This window comes from Sturnus vulgaris, chromosome 13 (assembly GCF_052056855.1).
Source record: "Sturnus vulgaris isolate bStuVul1 chromosome 13, bStuVul1.hap1, whole genome shotgun sequence".
Classification (NCBI taxonomy): domain Eukaryota; kingdom Metazoa; phylum Chordata; class Aves; order Passeriformes; family Sturnidae; genus Sturnus; species Sturnus vulgaris.
Window position 1 is genome coordinate 4,354,387 of NC_142255.1, and position 23,647 is coordinate 4,378,033.

General features: G+C 42.9%; 1 protein-coding gene across 3 annotated transcripts in view; it reads right to left on the bottom strand.

Moving 5' to 3' along the window:
- Window positions 1–9,060, bottom strand: part of TLN2 (talin 2) — a 129,221-nt gene extending 120,161 nt beyond the window's left edge. For 2 of the 3 annotated variants that reach the window (XM_088172405.1, XM_014879150.2), the window contains exons 1-2: window positions 8,912–9,060; window positions 4,728–4,841 (exon numbers count right to left, since the gene is read on the bottom strand). The gene's annotated coding sequence lies outside the window, so the exon portion shown is untranslated. The remainder of the gene's footprint in view (window positions 1–4,727; window positions 4,842–8,911) is intronic. The other variant, XM_088172404.1, reaches the window with a different exon arrangement.
- Window positions 9,061–23,647: the final 14,587 nt, after the last annotated feature.

Here is a 23,647-nt window from a genome sequence, read left to right on the forward strand (position 1 = left end):
AATTAGTCATTACACACTATCAGAAATCTTCTGTCTTTACAAAGCTATAACTAAAGTTTGCAGAAAAGCATTTTAAAATACTTTTCTCCTTTTTCTTTCTATTCTATTCTATAATTTTCTGTCTTCATTCCACATTTCTTTCTTTGGTTTTAAGTGTCTTGTAAACAACTTTTATAAAGCAACTCCCTCCTTTATCTTCTCTTTTTACTCAAAACACAATTATCTGCAATCCCACCTTTCTTTTGCATCTTCTTTGGGGGCTAAAATTGTATTTTACTCTTTGGCAGCTGCAGAAAGACAAGCTGTATGTGAGAAGATACACTTTTTGGGTGGGTACCAAGACAGTACTGGTGCTTGATAGCAGATGTTTTGCAGGTATTTGGAATTTATCTGCTGTGGCCTCAGGCAGGATGAGAACTACACTATATTGGCTGCTACAAGCAAACTAGAAGAATTGCTGTCCCTTCTTACAAGTCCCAGATGCTAAAAAGACCAAAACCAACAAAACTCACCAAAATAAAACTTCCATTATCTAGGAATGCTTATTTCTCAAAGTTGAACTGGCACACCCTAAGATCACAATTCACAAAGGCATGCTTATAGAAATTTGCATGCTGTCACAACACATGTGGACCACATAATTAAAGAGCCTATTTTCAAGTATGGTAATATGAGACAAACGAAGGCAAGGAATTCTAAGCAGGGAAATACACAAATGGCCTTTAAGGCCCTCTACAGCTGCAAATCTTGCTAAAATCACCTCTGATCCTGAAGACTCTGAAGTGCCATTATATCAGATACACAGATGCCAAGACAGATCTTTTTGCTTTAAAATCCATATGCAACAACTGACTTCCTATTCTCTGTAAAAGCTACTTGTCACCCACACTGAGGTAAAAACAATCAGATCTGACAAAACGTTGGCCAAAAAAAAATGGAATTATGATGATAACGATTTGAAATGTGGATTTACATCTCCCATCATTAAGAATGAATCTCATTCTAACTACACATTTTGCCTTGAGATATTAGATGATGATAATATGAAGCCATCATGATTAGCAAGACATTTAAAAATTAAGTACCCAGTGAGATGAGGACAAATCTGCAACTTCTTCAAGTCATGTTATACTTAATATAGCACTTCACTTAAACTCCAATCACCTGAACTTAATGGCAAATCTTCAAAAGCCTTTTTTAATATTTCTTACTTTTCAGCAGAAGAGACAAAGGCAAAGTGCATTGGGGAAACATTTGGTCTTCCAAATGGCATTCCTTTGTCAGCAAATACTGCTGGAAGACTCACAAAAAAGCTGAAGATTTGAGGAAACAAATATTAGAACAAATTATGCAGTGTGGGAGTTTCTTACATGCCTGATCTTAGGGTATATGCTGGATTGTTTCAACAGTGAAACACACTGGGAACTTCTCCTTTGCAAGTCACTCCAGGAATGATGTATCAGAGCAGACTCAACAGTAAATTATTTCTTTAACAGAAAAAATATTTTATGAGAAAACTGTGCAAGCGTACATTTATGTGATTTTACCTGTAACCTTTACACCAGAATCCTCTTATTTTTTATTCCAGTTAAAGGAGTCACTCCACAACTCCACAGGGAATTCTTTCACCGAATCATTCCTAAATAAACTAACACAGCAATGCTAGAGGCACAAGTGCACCGAGTGCTACAGGATGTCATTGATCATACAATTTTATAAAAAAATCAGATCTTCAAGCAGTAGAATACCTTGTAACAAAATGGGGAGTGACCATGAAATTCATATTCCCACAGTAAGTTTTGCTAGTTATCTTGTGGCAAAGGGCTTAGAAGAGTTCTCAAACTTAATGATGCAACATACATTTTTTCCTACAAAGGCAACTGTTCAAAACTGGCTGATGTTTTCTGTGATGACAAGGGGCTATGAGCATTATCCTACCTAACAGATATTTTCAAATAACCACACACCTAAGGTGTTCCTTCAAGGTGAAGCTGACATTTTAACAGGGAGCAAGAGACTAATTGCTTTCCAGAAGAAACTCACTTTACAGAGACTGTTTTGAAAACAGATGTTTGGAAATGTTTCCACTGAAAAAACGTCCTATAACAACCTCCAAAAGCTGTAAATAATTTCCTAAACTTTAAAATATTTTTAAAACCCCCAACACTTTAAAAACCTTCCAAAATAGGTGCTTCAGGAAAAGAGAAAAATGCAACATCTTCCCACTAGTCTGCAAGAACTGCTTGACAGCAGGGAAGATGGAAATTTAATAGATGAATCCCAAGAAGAATCTGCATAGTTAGTGTATGGGAGTGGAAAATTAGTGCACAACCAACAAGGAAACAGTGCTTTGTTTTCAGTTTTCAACACAAAATACTAGAGGATTTTTACTCTCATACACAAACGGCATTTGTAACACTTCAGACTGCAATTTATCTCTGAAAAGGAATGATAATAGCATTAAGGCAGGAAAGCATTGTTCCCACACACATATTCACACTCATTACTGAGCCACTTCCATAGCCTGGCCTTACAGCTGCCCCCACAGCGACCTGCTTGGTTCCTCAGGCCACATCCACCCTTCCTACTGCTTGCAGGGTTCCTTTATCTGTCGAATAACCTCCAACTGCAGTACTGCTATATAAGCAGCTCACCTTAACCACACACCTGTACCTCAGTCAAGGTGTTTTCTGCCTCGTCTCTTCATCACCAAAACCCTGCCATTCCCTTGGGAGTGGTATTAGAGAGTCTAAAGCTCTGACATGAAAACTCTAAAAATGCATTCTCTGCCTAGGACAGAGGGAACAAATTGTCACTCACTCATACACCACCTCTGATCCATTTGGACTGACCCCTTACATGTGCAGGTCCACTACATACAAAGGCCTCAGACAAAACTCATTATATCCCCTGCAACCCCTCTTCAATGTCTGGATTTGTTTTGTACTTAATCCGAAGTCTGGTGCGCCCAAGCTCAGGTGGCAAAGTTAGCTGCCCTTTTTTCACAGGTTTTAGTTTTCTGTACACACACTTGCACTCATCAGCTGTTTTTAAGTCTCGTTAGTATCACAGGGCAGCTGAACAGACAACCCAGCAAACAACCAGGCTTATCTGGACCTTACTCACAACTGCAAGCACAGCCACTGAATTTTTTTATTATTAAAAAACCCAGATATTGTTCAGAGTTGGTACATACTACAACATCTTGGGCTCTTGCCTGGGGTCTGTACATCCTCAGCTGTTCCACTACTGTAAACATCACAACAGAGTGATCTCATTTCCCACAGCCTTGGCTTTTTTCAAGTGAAGCTGGACATTTATCTCTTCCTCCCTGTACCAGTGCCTTTAGTGATAGCCTGACCCAGGAGACACCACTGGCTCCTTTAGCTTGACCCTGCATGCTGGCTGTGCAGTAATGACTGCAGCTCAATGCTTTCCCCAGGGAGGTCAGACACACCCTTGTCAACAGATGTGTCCTTACACCACAACAAAAACCACCTAAGAAAACCTTGCATTCACAAATGATAAAGAATTACAAAAATTGCAAGCTACAGTGAACTGAAATATTTAAGCTGGGCTTCTTGATTTAATTTATTCATATATTCATTTACAGGACCATTGCTAAATTTTGATTCTGTCATGGTATCTAAGTATATTTATTGTGTCTAAGGATTATGCCCATCAGTCCTACACCATCATCACATTCCTGACACCATCCCTCCTACTATCATAAGTCTTTTCTTAAACAGGCACCATCACTTCTGTCAGACATGGATAATGTCTTTCCTGCTGCTGTTCTGTCTGCCAAGTCCCACTTTGCCATTTCCTGCTACACAGCACTTGGCACATGTAAATTGAACAAAGGTAAAAGGTACTCACTGTAAATTACTTTAAGCCTAATTAATGTTTCCAGCAGTACAAATTGAAGCCAGTTATTTTTGAAACTGTTTTATGCTTATAATTATGTCACCTATACAAAAAATTTAAATCTCACATTCCAGAAAAATCAGAACTTTCCTGCTAGTACAGAACATGACTGAAACCAAACCACAGGATAGGCTGGACTTGAGGCTGCTGAGACAAAAGGTTACTTTACCACTTTACTCATATCAACTCTCAAGAAAGGTAAAGAGAGATCATTATATGAAAATAAACAATATGTAATAAGAAAAGGATTACACAACTGCAGACCTTTTAAAGCTGAAGACAACATCATTGCTTAAGAGGTTCTCACACCACCAAACCAAATACTTCAGCAAAACACTGAACTCTTCAATATATTAGAGCAAAACAATCTACCATAGCTGGCAAATGGAAATTTTTATTCAACTTGAAAAAATAATCAGTCCATGTAGTACCATTGATTCTTTATTACCTCAATTGTTACTTGCTGTGATTTAGAAAACTGAGAGTCTCCTGCTTGTTCCTGGGTTATATGTCACTTGTTCATGAAAATGAGAAATCTCAACCTTACAAAAGTTGCCATAGAGAAAGACACAAGGTTCATTTACAAGTCACTTCAGCCCATACTTGCTTTCTGCTGCCCAAGCACAGAAAGATGAGCTACCAACTGAGAATGAAAGGAAAGCAGTTTCAAGTGCCAGTCTGGCCCATCTTGGCAGGAAATCAACTGGTAGCTGCCAAGTAAATGGACTACAAATAAGTCAGCACTGTAATGCTGTAAAGATATTTTAAGACAAGACTTACTGCTATATAGTCACCCTCACCTTGTGAAGCCAGTCAGTGCATTTTCTAGCTTTATGAAGATGCTTGAGTAAAAAGGTGCTGGAGCTTTGAGAATCGAGGAGGTGGATGTCTGGGGATGAAATTCCAGCTTGCAACTGGAAGTGGAAAATATCAAAATGTTATCACAATTTGTTCAAGTATGCAGGCTAATTCAAACTCAATTCCAAGATAAGCATGTGTGCACACAGCACACCCAGGGAAATGCTTCTCTGACTGCTGTGAAATGGGTTTTCAGCAGCATTAGCAAGGACAGAAAGCTACAAAATTCATTGTACACAGTTAAAAGTCTGATGTTAAAATCAAGCACAGGGCTCCTTACCACCTTCTCATCCTCAAGCATACCAGCCTCTCTCCAAAGTGGAACTTCCCTGCACCCAGAGACAAAACTCCCTGAACACTGATCACACCCAGGATTGCACCACATGCTGTGGATCAGCACTTACACATCTAAGGAGCTCAACCTACCTTCGAGGCATTCTTTGTATAAAAGAATAGACTGTTTAATCATAACAAGAAAGTATAAAAGAGCTTAAGATGCAGCATGATATCCATAATCATTCATCCACAGAGTTGCAAAACCCTAGATCATTTTGCTTAACATAGCCTCTAGAAGCTGTAAGATAAAGTACTGTGAAAAAACCCACTGCTTTATCATTTGCATCTCCTTTGCCCCAAAATTTTTCCAGAACAATTTACTGTGTATTTTTATAACCATATGTGGTCAAAAGCAGAAGCCTGGAAGCAAAAGCCTGCATTCTCCTCCAGGACTACCTGAAACTGCAATTTCCACCTCCATTTGTCCCAACTGAAACATAACACCTCCATTTGTCCCAATTGAAACATGTCCCCAAAGTAAACAAATGAAACATAACACTGCTTTATAAAGACAGCCTCCTCCCATTTGCAACAACACCCAACATTTTGCTTGCTGTTATCAATTTGCATCAGCATTATACTGTCTGTAGAAACACACATAAGCAGACTTGTCAAAAATTTTAAAGATTCAAAAGCAGGGAGGAAAGAATAATTTCTGAAAGCTGGTACAGTAGTCTGTAAAGACATTGACACTTCTTACCTGATTAGGGCCTAGTGCAAAGGCAGCATCTGGAAGACACTGCTTAGCAAGAAACTCTGCATATTAAAAAAAAACCTAGTATCAAGATGTCTACACATTTGGCAGCTTACCAAAACCTCCAAAGGTCAGATAGGACTGGCAGCTGAGAATCAACTCAGTGTTTTCAGTACTATAATGCTAAAATTATGGATTGGAGGGATACTTTAACAAATGGTATTGCTCATATTTCATGAACATACAACACTGATATCCCAACAGTTATCTGACACTACAATGCCACAAAAAGGAATAGAGGTGAGATGTTTGAACTACTGTCTAAATATGGTGACTAATTACATACTAGCATTTTTGCAAGCCATGTAGACTGCATATGCACAGGTTTAATAGATACGTATCATATAGGTCAGTATATAAAGTGATAATACAAATATTAATGCCTCAGAACATCCTTGCTGTGTGGAGTCAAATCTTGGTAGAAACAATACCAAATACAAGGAAGTTTTCACAGCAAAACTTCTAAGTCATCGTGCAGCTCAAGCTTTGACACAGCTAGACAGTTCTTTCAAGTTCACTCTTCCCACTCCAAAATAAGACTTGATTCTACTGTAGGGGTGTTCCATACTGATAGTTATATTTATAACTGTAGATGGATTTCCTAAAATAAGCAGAATTCTGTCATTGCATTAGCTGGCAAATGATGAAAGAAGTCTAAGTAAAACTAAAACAAACCAAGCTCAGAGTAAAATTACTTAATCCTTTGCAGTTCAAATGCAAGTTCATCTTTCTCAATATTGTCTACTTGTAACCAATCCATCCATCACACGAACCACAAAACCTCTCACCCTCTCAGGCACTACTGCAGTGCAATGGCAATGTCTCAAATCAACTTAAATTAAGCTGTACTGCATTCCATTACGTGATATCATGCAACAGATGTTACTCTAAAAACACACAGGACAATTATTCAGGATAAACTCTTGTAATCTGAATGGTAAAATGAACGGGTATCCCATGTGAAATGGCTGTAGACTTTATCTAACTTTATACTGAGAACTTGAATATTATCCAAGTTTGCCATAGCTAACCCACTTAGATTGGCAACCAGAAAAAAGAAGTATTCTTATCTTACATAAGCTAAATAATTTTGTCACAAATTGATAAGCTAGAATTCCACTTAACCCTTTAGTTCTGCAGTGATCAGTGAGTTAAATGAGGCATTAGGAAACTCAAATGAAATGCACTTCCAAAAGGCAAGAGACGCTCCCCCTCGCTCCTCGGCTGTGTGATAACCTTGAATCTCCCTTGAAAATACCACATTATGAAAATTAAAGCACAAATGGCAGTTCAGCCAACTTAACTTAGTTAACTTGTCTAACAGCTGTTCTGTTGGAAGTATGGCTGACCATTACACCATACAGATATGAAAGCTTCTCATATACTACAATTTGTAAGGTATTTTTAATTAACACTGGCAGCTTGCATTCCTACTTAAAACACCCTGCCATGAACATAAAAATAAGTCACGTCTTACACAAGCAAGAGCAATCTCAGAAATGTGTTGCTTCTTTGTTTTTAAATCATAGGTACATTGCTCCATAGCCACAGGGCTCTTTTGAGAGTGCAGAACTCCTCAACATCTCCTAAGTAACATGCTTCCAAACCCAAGAACTGCCTTGAAATGTAACATGGCTCAAACTTTGCTCCCAAAATAAACTTGAAATCTACGAGGTCTCAACCTGAAATCTACGAGGTCTCAACCTGAAATCTACGAGGTCTCTACTTGAAACCTACGAGGTCTCAACTTGAAATCTACGAGGTCTCAACTTGAAATCTACGAGGTCTACAAAACAAACTTGAAAAATATTTGGAGGGAAGTGGACAATTGTTTCATCTGACAAGAGTTTTTTTTCAATCAATGAACATTCCCACAGTCTTTCTAACCAGACGTCATAGCAGCATTTTAATGCACAAAAAGTCAAGCCTACAAAAACTGAAGAGGCTGGTCAGGAGAACAAAAGAGCCATAGAAGGTGAGCATAAAGCCAGCAGAGGTCCCAGCTCTCAGGAAGGTGTTCCCACGCAGTGACACTGCGCCGGGGCTCTCCCGACACCCGAAGGCAAGACTGCACACAGAGACACAGACCTGCTGGGAGGGCGTGGGACAAACAGAGGCGTCAGGGCTCACACGAGGAGCCCAGCCCGGGACGCGGACAGCCCCGCTGCGAGCACACAACGCCGCCTCGCACCACGGAAGGTTCTGCGCTTTGCTTAGCCCTGGACACGAAGCCTCACCGGGGCAGGCAGAGCGGAGCCGCTGCAGCCCCGCTCGGCCCAGGCGGGCCCCAGAGCAGCGCCCAGCCGTGCCGGTGTGCGCTGCGGAGCGGCGGCCGCGTCCTGCCCTGCCCCGGGTGCCCCAGGGACCGCCCTGCCACCCGCCCGCAGCCCCGCCGATCCACCGCTCCCGTGGGAAGATGCGAACGGAGACACGGAGACATGCAGATCCACGCGTATGCAGACGCGGCAGGATCGTCCTTGGGAGGTCGTCACTTCACCACGTACTGCGAAAAGGTTTTTTTTCTACATCACGGTCGCCAATAGCGCCCAACAGCTCCGTTCCCCGGGCAAACCCAGCTCCGACCCGGCCACGCCACTCTCCCCCAGCATGATGCGAGAGGCCGGCCGCCTCAGCACCCGCCTCCTATTCCAGCCCTATACGACCCAGCACAATCCCGAAAGACCGCTGTTTGCTCCTCATCCCGGCCCGGCTCCTGACGAACCATAGGTGAGCCGAGGCCGCTCTCCCCTCGGCGGGGCTCAGCCCGCACGGCGGTGGGCCGGGGCTGTTGCTGTCCTCCCTGGAGCCGGCAACTTGTCAGGCGGGCAGTGCTGCCCGCGGGCGAGGCTGCAGGGGCGAAGCAGCACGGGCGCCTGCCGCCGCTCGGAGGCAGCCCGCACCGAGAACCGAGCGGCTCCGCGCTCCCGCCGCTCAACCCCGCGCCGAGTCTTCCCCCTCTCGGCGGCTCCGCACAGACCACACGCTCTATGCCATATACAACGGCGGGGCACGGCGAGGGTCCTCGGGGGCTCCTACCGGGAACGCTGTTACTGTGGCATTGCGGAGCGTCTAAGCCCCGCCGCTCTCTCGCTTCCTTCCTTCCCCCCGCTCGCCTCTCGCCCGCTCCCGCTGGCTCCGCCGCCGCCCGCAGCTGCCGCCGCTGCGGACTCCAGACGCAGACCCCCGGCGGGGAGGGCAGGAAGCGCGTCATCACTCCGGGCCGCTCCACCGCCCTCCGCCCGGCCCGCTCCGAGGGACCCGCGGCTCCCGCCCCGCGCCCGGGACCCAGGGAGCGGGGCCCGCTGGGCTGGGGCGCGGAGCTCCCCTTGACCTGGGCCTGAGGGAGAGGCACGTGCACCGGCCGCAGCCCTCGCCCAGGCTGTCAGGTAGCGTCGTTCTCGCTCTGCCCGCCCGGCACCGCCGCGGCCAGGGCATGGCAGCTCCTTGCGGGGCAGGAGGAGGAGGAGAGCCGGAGCAGCCCCACGGGGAGGAGAAGGACCCCGCAGGGCACCATCACCAGCGAGGGCCATTGTGGGGCCATGAGGCGCCCGTCCGGCCCCCCAGAGCCGCGTCCTGGCCCGCGGAGGCGCGGCGGGGTCGGGGCCGGAGCGGCAGAAACGCGCGGCTCGGGCAGCAGGCGCGGAGAGGGACCCGCACCGCCCACGGAGCGCGCCGGGCTGAGCGCCCACGGGTAACGGAATGCATTAGGTTGGAAAAGACTGCTGAGGTAATCGACTAACAGGTTCTAATTGAGGACCAAACACAACATTGTCAAACAGACTGCAGCTCTGAGTGGTGCCAGACGTTTCTTGAACGTCTCTAGAGATGGTGACAGCACCGCCACCCCGGGCAGCCTGTTCCCATCTTTAATCACCCTCTCCGTGAAGAAATTCCTCCTAATGTCCGACCAAAGCCTCCCCTGGCATAGTGTAACACTATATCCTCTTGTCCTGTTACTGGTTGCCTGGGAAAAGAAGCCGAGCCCCTGGCTACAGCCTCCTTTCAGGGGAGTGAGAAGAGTGACACAGTGACACCTTCGCACCCTCCAGGCTGAGCACCCTCAGCTGTTCCTCCTGTGCTCCAGCCTTTCCCCAGCAGTGCTACCCTTCTCTGGACCCATTCCAGCACCTCAGTGTCCTTTCTGTATGGAGGGGCTCAGAACACAACAAATCTCGATGTGTGGCAGCACAGGGGAAGAATCACACCCCTTGTCCTGCTGGGCACACCATTCCTGACACAGGCCAGGATCCAACACCAGCAACAAAGGAACTTCTGTAGCAGCAAAGGAGACTCAGGGCTTCCCTTACACAACTTGTACCATTTGAACAGTTCTGACACTGTTAGAGTTGTGTAAGTGCATTTCACACCAATATATTGATACAAATATGAGAAAAGAAATACCTGCTCCAGCTTAGATCCCTTACGTAAATTAGTGCCATATATACTGGGGCCTCTGAAAAACAACTGCAAGAGTTGAAAATCATGCAGTTAAAGTAATTTCACCTCATCTAGCTGAAGTGCAGTCATTAGTAAATATTTTTACTTGTAACCAGCTTAAAAGAGCTGTGTCAGTGTACAGCTGGTTTTGCCTTTAAGAGTAATCTTGCTCCACCGAATTAACCTTAAGACACTAAACTCACAATGCACGGTGACACAGTCCAACACAGTTACACAGGTTGCATCAATACACTTGGTGGGCATTTAAGGCAGTCTGTAGATATAAAACCCAACCAGGTTATTCTATACACCTACCCTACAGAATTAAAAACATCACAATTTAAACATCCCTAATAGTTACCCTGAGCTGTGCCAGTTTTATCAAACAAACAAGAAGTGTCTGCTGTTACCTAAAATAGAGGCTACACAGGATTTGCCTTATAACGTGCCAATACTTGACAGTATTATGAGTTTTACAAATGAGTTATTGTTATCATCTGTTACTGAAGAGATCCTATCCAACCTGTTAATAAAAGAAGCGATAACTAAAATATTTTTTGTGATTTAGAGGTACTTTTGCACATGTAAGTTACCTGGGAACAGCCATAACATTTACATAAAGAGCAGTTTGGGGTGTTTTGGTTTGTTGGTTTTTTTTGTTTGGTTTGGGTTTTTTCCTGGCCTTTTACCACCATGATGATAAGCTTCCAACAATGTGGTTTTCCCTGTGTGGCATACAACTTAAACTTCCCTCTAAAAAAACACACAATGATAGATTTAATTCTTCTCTTCATGTATATTTCCTGGCAGCAATACTGCTTCAAGAGAAACTTCCTGTACTCCATGACTACACTTGATTGCATTATCTTTTTCTCCCTTCACTTTTAAACCTTTTCCTAACCTATGTGTTCTCTTGCATAGTAACATGCAAGGCCACAATTCCAGTCTCTTTTGCCCTTGTCATTTCTGTGTTCTTCTGTTTCCTCTCCCCTCACAGGAAGGCTGTTTAAATCTCTGTGCTGCCCTGACCTCAAATAGCTCCTTTGAAATCTCTGCAAAGAGATTTCAGCAAAATGTCAATAAAAGTACTCCTAATCCCAAAGAACAAAATTTCACTACCATATGGAGTGCAGTGTCAAGACCAGGCTCCCCTGTATCATTTCTGTGTCTTCTTCCTCCCAACACATCTGTGTGTCTGGACACATTTACTGTATCCCTTTCTGCCCAGCTAATGACTTGCTTTGGGACAAACCAACTTTTTTTTTTCTTTCTCCCTATGTTTGCATCATATCAAATACAAGATGGTCTGAGCACATACCTGCATTCTACAGTAAGAATCCTTGATAAAAGTAATGCAATAATAAATGAGATATTCTGTCAATCTGTCATGTGAGGATTCAGCTTTTATTTCAGTAATACTTCTAGGCTTTATTTGTATTAAGAAAACATTTTGAAATGAAGGCATTCTATTGGACACCTGACTTCACTTCTGAGATTGTCTTTTCCTGCCATCCCAGCTATTCTAACACTTTATCTTTCCATCTTCTTATTACCAAACCCCAGAACTTTAAGTGTAAGTGTGTTTTATCAGACAAAGAATTACAACAGTCTGATGTCTTTCTTCAAAGTGAAGTGGGTCTGGTGTGTGAACATCAGGGATGTTCTCTAGTGGTTTGCCTTTCCCACAGGTCAGGAGACAGACATTAAATGATCTCCCAAAACAATCATGAAGCACCATCACAAACTATCCCTAAATGCTCTCATACTTGCCATGCTTGTTCACAACCCTCTGTTAATCCTTGTATTGCAACTATTTTAGCATTCTGGCCCTCAAAATATCCCGTGGATGAGAGCAGCACTGGCATGTTTACTGATGTTTTGGGTGAACCATTCTGTTTGCAGGCACCTTCAATGAAGTACATTATAAACAATTTTTGACTCCCTAGCAGCAGTGTTTTCTGTAATGCTGTCCCTCAGAAGGCAATTTTAGTTATATGTCTCTGTGGCTTCTGGTAAACATATTAACACTTCTCTTTGCAGCTACATTCCAGGTTTTCAAGAGTGCTGCAAGAAGGATCAGAAAATGAACATGAGGGCTGTTTGCCTTCTTTCTAATCCTATCTCAGCAGGAAATGAGTAAATAATTCTAATGGGTGCACTGGCCAAATTGCCCACCACAAACCCACCACACTAGGGTGACTCAGTGTTAGACAAAAATCTTTACCTTTAAAATGAGAGATATTGTTAGCACCTTACCTCAGAACTGCATGTTATCTCAATTATTTGTTTGAAGGCATGTAGCTTTGTTTCCTTTTCCTTCTATAATCTCGCTCAATGACTCATTTTTATCATGTTGTTATACTGTTCAGAATTACTGATTGTTTATGATTTTTAACAATCTTTCACTGTCTTTGAAAACAGTGAAACCCAGACGTGGACATATTTAAATAAATCCAACATGTGCATTGGCTGAGTCTGTGTGGTACCACAGGACAGAGCTATAGTTGACACAGGATTATTTCCTGATGGAGTTTTGCCGAATAAAAATTGGCATCATTCCCACAATTCTTTATTGCAAGTCTCCTCTAATGTGTGTATTTAATAAAACACGAACATCTGGGCCCATAGGGTGAACTCCATGTGTACCAGCAGTGTAACTCTTCCAAATCAGATTTTATTTGCAAACCTTTCACTCGAGTAAAACCATAGTGAAGTACCTGCTTTGGGGCCATGTGCTACTTTAGTGCTACTTTAGCACTACTTGGGTGTGGGTGAGGGTCTGTAGTGACGCAGAGTCCCCAGGCAGATGCAAAGGAATCCCACTTGATTGCAAAAACCCAGCCTTTTAAAGCAGTTAGCCCATTATCAGTTACACAGTTTTAAAGCATAACAAACATAATTCAACCAACCACCATACACCATGCTGTGAATACACAATGGTTATATAATTTGTTTTTCTGCCCCTAATTCAGCCGAGTATTTTTCCCACAGTCGTTTTCTACTTAGCTGAAGTAACAGGCCTGAGCCATGATTTTACAAGATCTTCCTTTTGTAAAGTTTTACTTATGGGTAACACGTGGGATTTGAGGAGCTGAAGTATTAGCTAAGCTTTGTTCCTTCCTCCACTTCCCATTCAGTTGCTGTGTTCTTTTTATGGCTGCACTGGGATTTCCATGGCATGGCCCCAGGCTTCTGCAGGCAGCCAGCACTTCTGCGATTATTGATCTCCACTGGAGAGCCAAGGAATGAAATCACAGTATCCTGGGGTGACTTTATGATGCTTGAATCCCCAATGGTCTGTTCTGTTAGTGTTGAATATTGAGTTCTGCAACTTTAAGACTGGTTCCAAGAGTGAAGGGGGAGAGAAGAGGCGCAGAGTTTATCAGAGACTGCACTTGCTCCCCTGCATTTTTCACACACACTGTGTGTCTGCAGTGGACAGCAGGAGAGAGCTCTCCTTTGCTCTTAGTTAGTTTTTGGCTAGCTGAGGAAGAGAAGTTCCCTGGACTGTGTTTTTTTTCCTTTTCCTTGGAATTGTTTGAACCTGCTCTGGACTGAAAACCCAGAGGAGCACCGGGAGCTGGCACCTGTGTCCCACCAGGCTTGGGCTGTGACAATTCCCAGTGCCAGAGGCAGCGACAGCAGTCTGAGTGAGCCAAGCTGTGACCCACAGAAGGGACCTTCTGAATTTGTCATCTCTTCGGAGCAGCAAGAGGTCTTGCTGTATAGTATTGTTCATTTTTATGCTGAGGAGTGCTTTGCCTGTTAAATAAACAGGTTTTTTTCCACGTCTCTCCAAGGAAATATTTTCCCAAACCAGCTGGCTAAGGGACTGCTTGAATCCGTTTCCTAGAGGGACCCCATTCGGAGGTTTCCTCCCAAGTTTGCCCTAAGCCAAGACACACAGGAAAACAGAGCTGTGTTTTGGGATGGTTACTTCTAAGATAAGGCATGTGGTAGGCCAAAGTACAGGAAGACATTTGTCATCTGTGTTGTTAGGAAGCTGCAAATGTTGATTCCTCCCTCTGTTTCTTCCTGACTGTTTCTGGTGCTTTCCCTTGTCCTTGTACCTTGATGCTTAACAAGTGGAGTGGGTGCTGCAATCAGGTGTCAGGTGGGCATGGAGCTGTGAGCAGGGGCAGGTGGGCTCATATGGACTGCACAGGCAAATCTGAGGGGGGAAAAAGGGGGGAGAAAAAGATAAGCAAACTTCTTCCTCGTAGCTGGTGGCAATGCTCTGAATAGTCTTGAGCTCTGAAAGGGATTGCAGTATGTGGGTAGAATTTTGCTCCATAAACTAAGTGGTTTCATAAAACTAGACAGTCCGTAACTTGGAGGATAAAAGGAGTTACCATAAAGAAGGCAGTAGGTTTTTGAGAATCTGTCTTCTACAATAAAGTCTTAGGTCAGTTTATCCAATGCTATCCACATGGGTGAAGAATGCAAAATTGTGAAAACCCGATGAAAAAGATCAACTTTTACAAGGTCTGTGTGAGAAGAGCCACTTCTGCCATTAAGTGGGAGACCAGAATTATATATAATTCATAATTCTGTGTAATGTGTCTTAAGGGTAAGGGTGCAAGTGCAGTCCTTGTGTGGCAGTACTGAGCAAGCGACCTCTACCTGTGTGTGTGCTCTTTGTGCACATCAGGATGGCCTGTATTTAACTGAAGTGATGTCTAGATCTTGTGGCATTCTTGTTTGCAGAGGCATTTTATAGACATTTGTGCTGATGCTGTTATTTCTGCTTCCTGCTCTAATCAGAGCACATCCTTTTGTTCATACATATGTTCCTCATGAACCTATGTTCATGCATAAGTTTATAAGAATAACAGTGTCAAGCAAGTAATTAATAATTTCTAATTATGATTGTCAAGTTCACATATAATCAGCTATTTAGCCATGGGAATAGCAAATTAGATTTTCCCCTCAGTAAAATGAAAAATTCATACTCTTCATATGAAATCATAGACAGCACATAATATAATAATGCATGTAATTTATATTTCTATAAAATAGATCAGTACTTCCTTTTTGTGTCCTATGAATCCTTATCTTAAACTGTTTCAAAAGTAAGCTACCTTTTCTGTGACTTCATTGATAAATCTCTTGATTGTTATGGTCTTTTGTAACTATATAAATTCAATAATGATTGAACAGCTTTTTAAAAATCGTAACAGCAGTTACTAATGAGACCTGTACCACTTGTGGCATGCCTGAGGTCTAGGGGAAGCATAAGTGCAACAGCTCTGACTCTAGGGTTTTTTTCTCAGCTGTGTGACACCTTTGGGCTTTCTGGTTTTGGGGGACATTTTAGCTTCCAGGGTTTGTTTATGTTCAGTTGGCCCATCTCCTGCTGGGTGGTGGGAAGTCAAGGATGGCTGGCACTTCTTCTCCCACACCCTGCTTCAAGCACAGGCCCCTTGTATTTCCCTAGGAAGCTGCACTGCCAGCCCTGTGCTGCCATCGACCCCCTTCTAAGGACATTATTCCCTGAAAGGGGCCATCTCCACTGCTTTTCTGCTGCTTGTAGTGCAAATGGGGTGGGTGTCCTGGAGCAGCTAATGTACCCAGCTATAGCACTACAGCAGGGCTAAACATTCCCCAGCCTTTTCTTTTTCATTTTAGACATCTCGTAACAGAAGAGTCTTTAGATCTACTAATTGTAATCAGAGCTTGTGTATTTGGCAGTTTTCCCTTACTCCCTGACCAGCTTTTTTATTTCTGCCAAGCCACCCCTTCCTTCCCACAGCTAAATGCTCTGCAAGGATCTACCTGAGACAGCTGGTCCCAACCCTGGAAAATGGACCCATGGATTTCTTCCCACAGATGTAATGAATTCTACAAAATTATTTGCTCTTGTTGGATTGTATTTATGACCTCAAGAGCAAAATTCACTGTTTCAGTGCAGACCTGCATTCCTTCCAGAATGGTTTAGTCTTCATTGTGCTATATGCTCCTCCTCCTTATCTTGCGGGAAGGGGGAATGAGAGATCTGAAACTTTTGTGTGGATAAATCCCAGATGCTTTACTTGCTGGAATGTATTGCATAGGAACATGCATTATTACACATTTTGTGGTCCATTGCTAAGAAACAAATGTATCCCAAAGCAAGGGAGCAGTACAAGCTCTCTTACATCACTCTAGCCTTGTGCTCATGAAGGTTGTTGAGGGATTTCTTCAGTGTAGTACATCTTTTTTAATTACGAAGCATGAGCTGAGACTTCACTGGGGCATGTATCCTATTGGGAACTTGGTGTCATTCTTAGGCTTTACATGCCATTCTGCACCCTGCATTATGCATAGCTGGCTTTAGAGTTTGTATTTTTTTCAAGTGCCCTTGCAAAAATTTGATCATTCAAATAAAGCACAAAACAAGTTCTTTGCTTTTTGAATGCAGTAGGTGTCTGTGAACTTGTGTGTGCATGTACATGCTTAACTCTTTTACCAAAGAGAAGCAATTAGTAGTGACCTTGGAAATTTGGGCAGAGGTATTTTGGTTTTTTCTTTTAACATAATGCAGCAGATTTCAGTAAGATTTAAACTCATGACAAGGTGGGAATTGAGACATACTGCACATAATTTTGTTTCAACTTTGCAGGCAAGGTTATTTATAAATAATTTCTAGTGAGATGAAAGTATTTGCATAGGTAAAACTCATAGACAGAGTTGATTTGGGGATTTTTCTTTACTTTTGAATGAGGATAATCTCTCAGTATTTGGCAGGACCAGATCCAGGCACAGGCAAAGAAGGCAGCAGTAGTGATGGCAGAATGGGCTCTGGCAAAGCCCTGAAAACCAGGGGATGAAACAGCAGCTACTTCAGAAAAAATGGGTCATGTGAGCCTTTGCTGGATCCTGTTCACTTTTCTGTGGCAGAAAAAGCCAGATCTGTGTGTAATATATGCACTTCATCCTCGGGGCAGTACAGTGTAGTTTGCTTATGCTGATAAGAACCTTGAGCCAGCTCTGGTGGTTGGCTTGCATTCACTGTGTGTTCCAAATAGAATGCATTCGACTACTCATTAGCTACTTCACAAATCAAACAGATAGTGCTTTAAAAACAACTGTCAGGGAAAACTATTGATGAATAGAGGCAGACACCCATGGATATTTACAGACAGACAAAATACTTAGACCCACATGAAATGAAGTATGAAAGATTATCAGAACAGCTGAGGAGAAACTCATCTGTTCCAGCAGAGCAGCAAGTTGTGGGCTCTTATGTGATGTGCTGACAGAAGTGGCAAGGTGGAGAAATGCAGGAGAGTGCTCCACATGTCAGAGTTGTGCAGGATGCCCTTAGGCTTTTGTGAGCCTTTGTGAAGGGACTTAGAAGCAGCCTGTTCTGAATTGGTGGAGGAAGTAAGGGTTAGAGAATAAGTCTATGGGATAGAGAATCAATCTATGAATACTCAGTCATTAAAAAGTGTTACTTTTACTTTTCCAGAAAATATTGTAATAATGTCTCCAATTGTTGCTGAGTCCAGTGAATAACTTTCTCTGGTGGCATACTTCCAACCATTTTTGTCTTCTGAGCTTTCTGGGATGGAATAGTCTTCCCTTGGCCAGAAGTGTAATCTCTTTTATGGCCACTAAACTGGATTTCCATCTAGGAATCTAGACTGCAGATTGCCCAAATATCTAAATGAATATAATAGAGGCTTACTTACACTGTATTAGGTGCAGCCACCTCTGTGAGACAAATACTGATGGATTTAGCAGGAATGCTGCCACATTGGGGAAAAATGAGTTTCCCTTCACTATTGTGCTTTGAGGAATGATACTGAAGTGTCACAATATACAGCACTCAGTGTCTGGGGATAACTTATCCACGCAGTTAAATGTCAATTGATCTCCATGTTACAATGCTCAAAAACTCCTTACTTTGTTAAATGTATTTTTCACAGAGCTTCAGTAACTATTGGCACCTTTAGATCCCTTTCATATTTGTCAGGATTTCTTTGCATTGCTTCTTTCTATCACTCTGACAAAGCTCTGTGTGTCAGATTGTTTTTCTAGGCCCTGATTCAGCAGCCAGCATCAGGATTGAATGTCTCAGCAATAGCAGCACAGTCAGAGCTGTGACTGTGGCAACAGTGGAAATGAAAAACTGGTTCGGTCTATAGTAGCATCCATTTTCTTGGAGGAAAAACAGCCCATTGGGCAAGAATCAGTTTTCTAAAGGAGCCCATCACCTCAAAAAGCCAGTAAGAACCCTGCTGCATTTTGAAATAGCTCAAGTCCTGCTAGTCTGTGTCCTACCTTGAAAAAGCTATTTTTTAACTGATTGATCCTACACCTCTTGAAGCTGATGGCACAAATCCTTCTGTAATCTGTGGGGCAGGATTAGGCATTCCCACAGCTTGCTGGTGAGCACTGGCACTGTTGCTGTACTGACAGGGAGAAGTTATGAGGCAGAGCCCTGTTTTGTGGCCATTAGGCCCTTATGGTGTTGCTGAGTTCAGGCCATAAGATGAGGTAGTATCTGAACCCTGGCCTGCCAGACATCAGTTCTCTCTCTGTGCAAGCATCTAGGGAATCTTAAAAATGGTTGGCATGGTGCTGGAAGCAGCAGCTACATCACAGGATGAATTGTCCTGTTTTATCAGGTGTTTTTTAGAGAACTGGGAGCTGTAACCCTCATGACACAGTGAGCTGGGCTTTTTCCTTTCACTGCTCCTGAGGTTGCCAGCATAACCCTAGAGTTAGGCAGTTGCAGTACTGCAGCAAGCAGTACTAGACACCAGTACTAAGTGTAAGCATCCTGCTTTAGGAATGATTTTGGCATTCCTTCAATAATATGTAACAGTGCCAATTAGAAATACCACACAAATTAGAAACACAGCTTGCACAGAAATGTTTTGTATTCCTTAAGCGTTTAATTCAGTTGTATCCTAATACAAATTTGCTCTAGCAGTTCTAGTTGAATTTTACTTAGTATTACTTTATGCTGATAGAATTGGAATGGTTTAAATATTTCCTGATCACCTAGGAAGGAAGAAGTATCTCTCCTGTAGCACAAGAACAGGCTCTGTAGCTGTGCTTTCCCCTGTCAGTGCAAGCCTTTGCTCTCCTGAGCTGGCATGCAAGCTTTGCAGAGATCTCGAGCTTTCCTTAGCAAACAGGACTGGAGCTTCTTGTGTATCTTGCATGTTTGGGTGTAGGAAGGAAGTAGAAAGGAAAAAAATTCTCATTTGACAAGAGACCTAATTAATAACTTAAGAAAAATGTCAGATTTTTCTGCTTCTTGCCTGCCTAAACAGAACTTTTTCTTCATTGTTGACTGCTGCCCAGGAGTAACAGATGAGAAAAGGATTTATAATTGCACTTCATGTACAGGTTTAGGAACCTGGAATCCATTTTGTAAATGTTATGATACTCTTTATCTTCCACAGTCTTACTATGTTAATGCAGTTTTGTGCACTTCTGGTACCCAAACACAGGGAGTGGAACAGGGAGGAAGAGGGGAAGGCTGTGCAGTGCTGCAGCTACAATGTGGAGTCATCTGTGCCACAGTGGTAACAAGAGATGTGCATGCCCCAAACACACAGCAGAAGGGACAGCTGCACCTTTGCCTAGGAGAGAGTAAAAGGGATGTCACTCACACCTTGGGAATTGGACATGACTGGGCAGTATCTCTTCAATATGCTTGCAATGATTAAATCTCCTTTCTGTGGGGCAGATACTGGCCTCTTATAGGATTGGCCAAGAAAACTCCCCAGAAAATAGGGGTTGGTACTTGCTTTACCACTTTGTGAGTAACTACAGAAGAAAGGTGATACAGCTTTCTTTCAGAACTCAGTCTCTTCTAGTAATAAAGCCTGTTAGCTCTAAGTAGGAGCAGCCTTTTGTGTGTTAACATTTACAGTATAGAATCATCTTACACTTGATATTCACCCTTGTTTTCATCTCTTTTTATGCTTTGCACTTTGGTAAAGGCATGTTTGCATTTGCTCAGCTAAAAGGTCTCCAAAGCTGGGCTTGCAATTGTTGTGAGCTAATAAGAGCAGCCAGGGTCTTGCATTACCATAGTGCTTTTGTGTTGGGGCACTGCAGGACACAGGGAAAATGATTACCAGGTCCTGAGATAATGCCACCCTCAGACAGGGGGGCCTATGCACAGGTCTTAAGTGAGTGTTTCAAGGGGTGTCAGAAAATTAACAATGACAAGTAACAAGAGGTCAATCCAGGATGCAGCCTGCTGGTGGCTGGGCTCACTACTGCTTTCCTGTTTGGAAGATAGGTAGTGTGTCCTCAATGCAGCCATCTTCAAAGCTTATTGCTTCATTCCCCATCCTAAATACCCAGGATCTATCAGGCCTACTGAAGTATTCACTTTTCACTTATCTGAGAAAGCCATAAGTCAGATTTCAAGCTAAACCCAGATGAGGAAAAAATGCTTCTTCCAGTGAAAAGGGGGAAATGAGGGTAAAATGAAAATGCTGTAGTGACGAAGTGCTTGAACAAAATTAAGGTACTTCTGAGTACATGAGGACTAATATGAGTGGGAAAATTGAATTTCAAGATAGCATCCGGCTGTATTGCCCCAGAATTAAAGGAAACTGAAGTGATGAACATAAATTGTTCAGTCATGATCAAGAAAAGAATCTTTAATTTCACCCCAAAGTTTAATTTCAGCTCAGGTCTGTGCTGTCCCATGTTAGTAACTGGCTTTCTTACTTGAATTTAAGGAAAAGACTAACCCTGTAATACTTGTCATTTTAGGGGTAAAGAAAAGGCTTTGACAGGGCTGGACCCTTGGAATCTCCAGTTACCAGAGCCCCATCCATGCAGACATACAGCTGACTCCTTAAGTCTCAAAGGCTGTGCTGCTCAGGTAGCAAAGAAGGCAAGGCCTAGGGGCTGGAGATCTGGTGGCTTTCTGCACACTCTGATCAGGGGCTGGAATTGACAGTAGCTTGTGAGGGATGTTTTGGTGCCTTTTCATTAAGTACTGATGTTCACATTGCAATACTCAGATGGAGGAGGTCGGATGAGGTGTGTCCTGACTAAAAGTTGGGGAAGGGGTTGGAGAGAGCTGGCTGTTTGACCAGACCAAGCTAGGGAAATGGTCTGTGCCTGAAATCAGTACATGTTTTGCTGTATATTTTAGTGAGAACTGAACAGCCAAGAGGCTGAATTTAGGAAGGCATGGAATTGCTTGAGTAGATAAAGCAGTGCAGACTGTAAAAGCACCTGAGCTCTAAGTGCAAGTCACATGATTCAGATGCTATTTAAAATCTCTTTTCAAGAGACCCTACTGAGTGTTTATTCCCATCACTGAGTGTGTAAGTATATTTTCAACTCTGTCACTGCACACTTAGGTCGTTTGTGCTTTGCCTTCCTGAAAACAGCTGTAAGCATTTTTCCTTGAGCTGCTTTGCTTAGGTCTTATTAAAGGACAGCAGAATTCCAAATCAGCTTAGAGCCCACTAGGTGTCCAAACCTCGCTGCTGTGCCAGCCAGCTTGTCCCAATGTGGGGGAGAACTCCAGGTACAGTCCAACCCATCACAAGATGCTTCCCAGTTCCATGAAACTGGAGGTGTGCAAGAGCAGTGAGTGCTGAGAAAACAGCTATAAACTGGTTACAGTTTGAAACAGCAAATGTATTAGATAAAGAGTGGGCGAAGAAAAAGGAGAGCATGACATTAGATTTTCTATGCATTTTTGGCTGTGTAAGGAGTCATCACTTACAAATTTATAGTTTTGCAAGGAAATTTATGCTGCTTCAGAAAACCTGGCCACAGAGCAACACGGTCTACCAATCTCACAACTCAAAATCCCTTTTTGGCTCTTGGACAGGTTTTACAGATGTTTCTTGTGTGCTTAGACACTGTTTCTGCTAAGCAATGCAATGAGAGAATAGTATCCTCCTGCCCAATCCTGACATACAACCCATCCAAGAGGGGAACTATGCAAATCACCAGTTCTGGGGGTTTTCATGTAGAATGTTTGAGGGAAAATAATCCCAAACAAAATCCATTAAGTAAGATGGGTTTTGTTTATACTCACTAGCTGGAATCATGTCAATAGCTCTCAAGTTTTTGTGGGGACTTCAATACTAGGATACAAAGTATATTGTGCTACTTAGAGCCCTGTTGAGCACCTCAAGCAAACCTGTGTACTGGGCAGCGTTTCTCCAAGAGGAAGGAGCCATTATTCCAGGGAGCATGGCCAGCTCTGTGCTTGTGCAAGATCAGGGTCATTTCCCCTATGATAACTCAGAACTGGGTTTTTCACATCATCACATAGCAGAAAGCTGTGATTTTTATCTGCCTTTCTACAGCTGACTTGTCAAAAGATGTCACAATTAAGTTCACACACATCAGTGCTTTTGAGAAAGTTATGCCCCATTATTGATAAAGTCAAGGATTGACTTAGAGTCAGTGAGTTGAAAAATCATGTAGATGATGCAGTGTATATCTTTACTTCCCTCACTTTTAAATGAGGTATTCAAGACAGAGCAGTGAGATCTTGCCATCTCGCCTTTTGGCATATTTTTGATGCATTAATTGCTTTATAATTTCTTATTCTATTAATTAGTTTATAAAATTTCCAGTTCCTTGGTTTGCTTTGTGAATTTTGTTAAAATCAGAAGAAGGTTCAAAAAAACACCTAAAGACAAACAGGTGTGGTCATGGGCCTGAATAATTTTGGGGACTCTAAGTAAACTCATTACATGTCTACTGTTTCACTGATAAAACTTATGTAAAGCATTGATTGCCTATGATCTTAAATTTTCTTCTGAGTTTGCTACATGCCCTGATATCCTGCAGAAAATTAAAGCATCTGGGAAACCCCCCCCTCTTCTTTTTTACTCTGAATTTGCAAAAATGGAAACCATCAGCTGTTTCAGAGCCAAAAATATATAAAAAGCATGTAGCAGGTGGTACCATGCATGTATGTCTAATTGCAATCTAACAATCTGCAAACCAGCTACCAAATAGTGAGGAGTGAGATCATAATTTGGGAAGAGAAGGGGAGCAAAGACAATGGGAAAACAAGAGAAATAATTTTGGCTCAGGAAATTAATGTCTTTATAAAGGAGAGAAATGAGTGTAACTAAGAGCAGTGAGTTGTGATAGCCTTTTGTTTTTGAAATGTTGTCCTCTTGACTCATCACTGTCTAGAGAAACTGGCTGTAGATGCCAGAAATAGTGGGGAAATGATGGCATGTCTGGTTCATGGCTCAGTACATGTAAAGCTGATGGACTTGGTCAGGTGAGATGCAGCTCACAGCTCTGAGGCTCACATGCAGCAGTTGCATTTCTGCCTCTGAGCCTCCCTTCACCCACTCTGTGTCTGCTCACACCTATGCCTTGGGGGATCAG